A 6,324-nucleotide genomic window follows, 5' to 3' on the forward strand; every position below is an offset into this window, starting at 1 on the left:
AGCCTCAGGCCTTGGTCCTCAGTCCCCTTCGCCCCATCCTAGAAAATCATACAGCAATAACTTTGTTCATTATTTACTTATTTAAACTGTTTTTGTATTGCCTCTCCATTGAACTGGTTGAGACACTAACGGTAACAATTAATCAACCCCCCCCTTCCCATGCTGGGCTCATCCAACAGAGATTCCCCCTGGAAAGTGGAAGGCTGGGCAAAGTGGAGGATAGGGGTGGCCCTGATGTACAATGGAGGAGGAAGCAGACGCAGAAGCAGAGGAGGAGGAGATTGGATTTATACCCTGCCCTTCACTCCGAGTCTCAGAGCAGCTTACAATCTCCTTTCCCCTCCCCTCTCCCCACAACAGACACCCTGTGAGGTAGGTGGGGCTGAGAGAGCTCTGAGAGAACTGCTCCTGAGAGAACAGCTCTCAGAGAACTGGGACTGACCCAAGGTCACACCAGCAGCTGCATGTGAAGGAGTGGGGAATCAAACCCAGTTCTCCCAGTTTAGAGTCCACGCGCCTAACCACTACACCAAACTGACCAAACCAAAATAGAGGGGGAAGTACTAACTGGGAATAAGAGGAACTTCTTTCTAACTTGAACTTCACACCTTCCGAATTACAGTTTAATTAGTAGTATTTATAAAATTCTGGAATTGAAGCATGTGCTTGGAAGCACACACAAAAAATTCTTAATATGATCATACTATGATCATATTAAGACTTAAGCACTCGTGTGCAAATACAGTTCCATGCAACGGCGAACAAAAAATCATATGCACACCCATGTCAAGACAGCCATTTTTTGCAGGTTTTTTATTGATGTGCACCCTTTTCATTTCTGATTAGAAAAAGAGTACGTTTGCAGCCCTGCTATTCAGCTCTCCAGCATCACACCGAAGTGCACATTTACCCAAAGTGTAAAATTAAAGCACAGCCTAAAATGAATGGCTAATTGAATACGCTTTACAAAACCCCAACAAATAAAGCGAACGTAGACCAATTAAAGCAAAACAAGAATGCATTTGCATTGCAGACAAATAAATGATCTCTATCCAATACAGTCTTTGAATCTTTACAGTCCTTCAAAAAATGTAGTTTCTTATTGATAAGGTTTGTCTTAGTGCATTTCTTCGGAGGTGGTACTTGGTGCTTGCCAGATCTCTTCAGAATATGTTCTTTGAGTTTTTTCAAAAAGAAGAATTGAATTCTTTTAATTTTATTTAGAATTTGCATCAGTGGGTGGCCTTTTTAATGACTGTGATGTTCTAAACCCATACTTCAAGGAGAACATTTATTTCTGGTGTTGTTGTTTTTTTAAATAGCACCGTGTTTCTGGTGCAAATGGGTTTGACCTTTATTCATTAACTCTGGCAAAGCGCTGTGGACGTAGGCAGAATTTCTGATCTGGGTATCAATGTTTCCTTTTAAATTTTCAATGAGGAAGATGCTTAAATTTGCCTCGGAGGAGAACACTACGTCTTTCTTTTCTCCAAGACAACAATGCTAGGGAAAGTGGAAGACGGAAAGAAAAGAGGAAGACCCAACAGGAGATGTACTGACTCCATCAAGGAAGCCATGGACCTCATTTTTCTTGACCTGAGCAATGTCGTCAATGATAGGATGTTTTGGAGGTCATTCATTCATAGGGTCACTCTTAAATCAGAAACAATTTGATGGCAGTTGACACACAGTTATGGGCAGACTCTGACATTATTTTTTTTGTACCGAATGCATGTCTATATAGGGATGTGCATTCGGTTCGGAAGAACCGAACACCCCCCCTCCCGAATAATGACTCTTCGGCATTATTTGGGCATGCTGAAAGCCAAATCAGTCTCTCTAATCTGATTCGGCTGGCCGAACAGAGATTCCCTGAATGAATGCCATCAAGTCGCCACTGACCTATGGCAACACCAGCAGGGGCTTTCAAGGCAAGCGAGAAACAAAGGCGGTTTACCATTGCCTTCCTCTGCAGAATCTGCCTTGGTGGTCTCCCATCCAAGTGCCAACCCCGCTTAGCCTCCAAGATCTGACAAGATCAGGCTACATCGTGCTGCCTTCCTTCCATCAAATGTGAAGGGAAGAGGGTTGCATGTGTGGGATGCACAGAATTCCAGGTTCATTCACTGTAGCACAAGGTGGCAAGCTGGGGCAATACCCCCTAAAAATACACACAATCCCGCTCTGAATTTCCAGCTTTCGTGTCTTGTAGGGGAATCCCACCACTGCCTCTTTGTGTGTGTGTCAAGTTCCCTCAAGTCACAGCTGACTTATGGCGACCCCAGCAAGGGACTTTCAAGGCAAGTGAGAAGTGGGGGGTGGGTTGCTATTGCCTTCCTCTGCAGAGTCTTCCTTGGTGGTCTCCCATCCAAGGATCCACACTGCTTAATGTCTGAGAGCTGACAAGACTGAGGTATACCATGCTGCCTTCCCTCACTTGCCTCTTTACATTACTGAAATATAAAGGGAAAATATACATGTCATTATGTTCCCAATTGCCTAACAAAGGAGGGACACTTCTAGTGCTCTAGACTGAACTAGCTATGCTATTATTTGCTGAACTCATTCTGGCAACATCCCCCTTCCGTACTTCCCTGTCTCTTCCCTTTTTCCTTGTTGGCTTTCTCTTTCCTCCTTAATGAGAGAAGCCACACGTGAAAGCAGAGAATAGAATATCTTGAGCAAGAACTGCACAGTTTAGCATTACCTCCTCTGCTGTAAGCGATCTGCAGTAAGCAGAAAGGTGGCCCATGAGAACACATGAAGCTGCCTTATATGGAGTGATGTCCTTGGTCAATAAAGGTCAGGTCTGTCTACTTTGTCTGGCAGTGGTTCACCAGGTTCTTTAGCGGGAGGTCTTTCATATCTGGTCCTTTCAACTGGGTATGCCATGGATACACCAAGGATATATCAGGGATTGAATGTGGGATTTCTTTATGCCAAGCAGATGCTCTACCACTGAACCACAGATCCTCACCAATGATTAAGGGTGACAAAAAGAAGGAGGAAGAGGAGGAGGAGGAGGAGGTGGTGGTGAAGGAAAAGAAGAAGAAGGAGACAGAAGGAGACGGAGATGGAGAAGGAAAGAAGAGGAGGAGGAGAAAGAGGAGGAGGAGGAGGAGGAGATTTGATTTATACCCTGCCCTTCACTTGGATTCTCAGAGCGGCTTACAAACTCCTTTCCCTTCCCCTCCCCACAACAGACACCCTGTGAGGAGAGTGGGGCTGAGAGAGCTCTCTCCAGAACTGTCCTTGAGAGAAGAACTCTGACAGAACTATGGCTGCAAGTGGAGGAGTGGGGAATCAAACCCGGTTCTCCCAGATTAGAGTCTGCACACTTAACCACTGCACCGAACTGGCTCTCACGGTCTAACCAGTACACCATTCTGGCTTCAAGTGTGATGCTCAGAACCCGACACATTGTTGCAGATCAGGTATAACTAGCCTGGAGTAGTACACAAATGATCGTTTCTCATGACTTGGATACTGCACTTCTACAAATGCAAGCCTGAAATCATCACCCCCTTGGGAAGTGGCTGCCTGTCAGAGAAAAAGAGCGCCACAGTTTCATGGCCCAGTGGTCTGATTCACTATAAAACAGCTTTACATGTCCATTATAGTGTGTGCAATTCCCGCCCACCCCCACCCCAAAGTCTGAAGCAACAGCCTGATCAGTTCCCAGTAGCTCTTCCTAAGAAGGTAAGAAAGATCATAACTCCCTTACATACATGACCTTTACACTTGAAGGGATCTGCATGTATTTCATGCTTGGATAGGCATCCTGTCAGAACCCACAGCCAACAACGGAGTACACACTTCATAGAAATGTTATACTTTTATTGAAGAGCCATAGATGCATTAACACAGTCACTGTTAAGAATAACCGTTGCCTATTGAACCTAATGAGATATAGGGCATTCGTATGCAACCCCCCCACACACATACTATGCTGGCCAATTAGGCACCCTCCCGTACGCGGGCTAGAGCTGGTAAGCGTTACTACTATGCGAAGCTGGGAATTGCTCTGCTCCCACGGTTGGGAGACAACACACCTCGCCTCCTGTTCTTCTTTAGAGATAAGCATTACTGCGCCAAGCAAGAGACAGGAATGTGAAAGCAATTTACACAGACACTGAAAGAACATCCCCACCCCCATGGCAGCATAGCTGACACATCCCCAACTGGGCTGGTGTCAATATACCCTGAGGTAGGCAGCTACTAGGGGCCAGGGCTTCTGGCATGGCCCACTGCTGTCGACACCCCTCACTCATTTGCTAGGGCTCCACCATGATCCCAGCTAAACACACTGCCCAGGGCCACTGGGGAAGGGCTGCGGGTGGCAGTGCTCGCCATAGGCAGTGGGAGAGCTCACGAGTGGGCAGGGGAAGGACACACGGGCAGGTGGAAGGAGGGTTGCCAGGTCCCCCCTGGCCACTGGTGGGGGATGAGGGAGCAGGGTTGTCAGCTCTAGATTGGGAAACTCCCGGAGATTTGGGGACGGAGCCTGGGGAGGATAGGGACCTCAGTGGGGTACCGTGCCATAGAGTCCACCCTCCAGTCAGCCATTTTCTCCAGGGGAAATGATCTCTGTAGGGTGGAGATGATCTGTAAAAGGGGGGGGAACCCCAGGTCCCACCTGGAGGCCAGCATCCCTTTGTGGAAGGGAAGAAGGGCATGTTTGGGGGTCTGGTAGTGGGTAGAAGAGGGAGGCCTTCTTCCCAATGCCGCTCATAACCTAGAACTGGCTCTGATACCCAGTACCAAAATATTCTCCATTGAAACACAGTGCAAAACCAACTAACTTTGGTTGTGTGGGCTACTCCACTGATTACGTTTAATTAGATTGCAAGTTTAAAGTTCCTAATTTAGTTCTTAACGGTCTTGACTTATTTATTTATTTATTTATTTATTTATTTATTTATTGGGTGACTATATTAATATAATATATTAATATAAACATCCTGGCTTAATCCTGGCTTGTTCTCTGGTGTCACTCTTGATCGGAGCCATACTAGCATTTGTTGAAGCGAACCAGGGTTGGAGCGATTGTCTGTGTGCTGAATCCTGGTTTCACAAACTAACCATGGTTAAAATAAAACGTAGTTTTGTGTTACATCCAAACCAATCCCGTCTTCAGATTCAGAAGATGTGAATGAGACCCTAAAACATGATGAAACAATGTTTCTGCTCTTCCCTCAAACCACCGTCTGAACTCGATTGATCCAGGAGAGAGGCGAACCCGAGGCAAACATCAGAAAGCAATTTTTAAAAAAGTTCATTTGAAGTATGCCACAAAACATATATGGGTAGCTCTGTCACTCACAACTTTTCTCCTTTGTGGCATTTTATTAAGAACAAAAAAAATCAGCAAAACTACACAGTTATGCCTAGTTTTCTAAATTCGTGATCAGGCAAGGTGGTAACTCAACTTTTTATGCTCAACCTGTTTTCCCCCCTCAGATTTTGATATGGGAGGCAAAGAGTTTAGATTTTTTTGATTCCAGGGGCATATGAACACATGAAGCTGCCTTATACTGAATCATGCCATTGGTCCATCAAAGCCAAACATCCTGGCTTAATCCTGGCTTGTTCTCTGGTGTCACTCTTGATCGGAGCCATACTAGCATTTGTTGAAGCGAACCAGGGTTGGAGCGATTGTCTGTGTGCTGAATCCTGGTTTCACAAACTAACCATGGTTAAAATAAAACGTAGTTTTGTGTTGCATCCAAACCAATCCCATCTTCAGATTCAGAAGATGTGAATGAGACCCTAAAACATGATGAAACAATGTTTCTGCTCTTCCCTCAAACCACCGTCTGAACTCGATTGACCCAGGAGAGAGGCGACCCCGAGGCAAACATCAGAAAGCAAATTTTTTTTAAAGTTCATTTGAAGTAAGCCACAAATCATATATGGGTAGCTCTGTCACTCACAGCTTTTCTCCTTTGTGGCATTTTATTAAGAACAAAAAAATCAGCAAAACTACACAGTTATGCCTAGTTTTCTAAATTCGTGATCAGGCAAGGCGGTAGCTCAACTTTTTATGCTCAACCTGTTTTCCCCCCTCAGATTTTGATATGGGAGGCAAAGAGTTTAGATTTTTTTGATACCAGGGGCACATGAACACATGAAGCTGCCTTATACTGAATCATGCCATTGGTCCATCAAAGCCAGTACTGTCTACTCAGACTGGTAGCGGCTCTCCAGATTCTCAGGCTGAGGTCTTTCACATCAATCCACTGCATGGATCTTTTTTAACTGGAGATGTCAGGGATTGAACCTGGGACCTTCTGCATGCCAAGCAGATGCTCTTCCACTGAGACA

Source organism: Gekko japonicus, unplaced genomic scaffold (assembly GCF_001447785.1).
Source record: "Gekko japonicus isolate JY-2015 unplaced genomic scaffold, Gekko_japonicus_V1.1 scaffold967, whole genome shotgun sequence".
NCBI lineage: Eukaryota > Metazoa > Chordata > Lepidosauria > Squamata > Gekkonidae > Gekko > Gekko japonicus.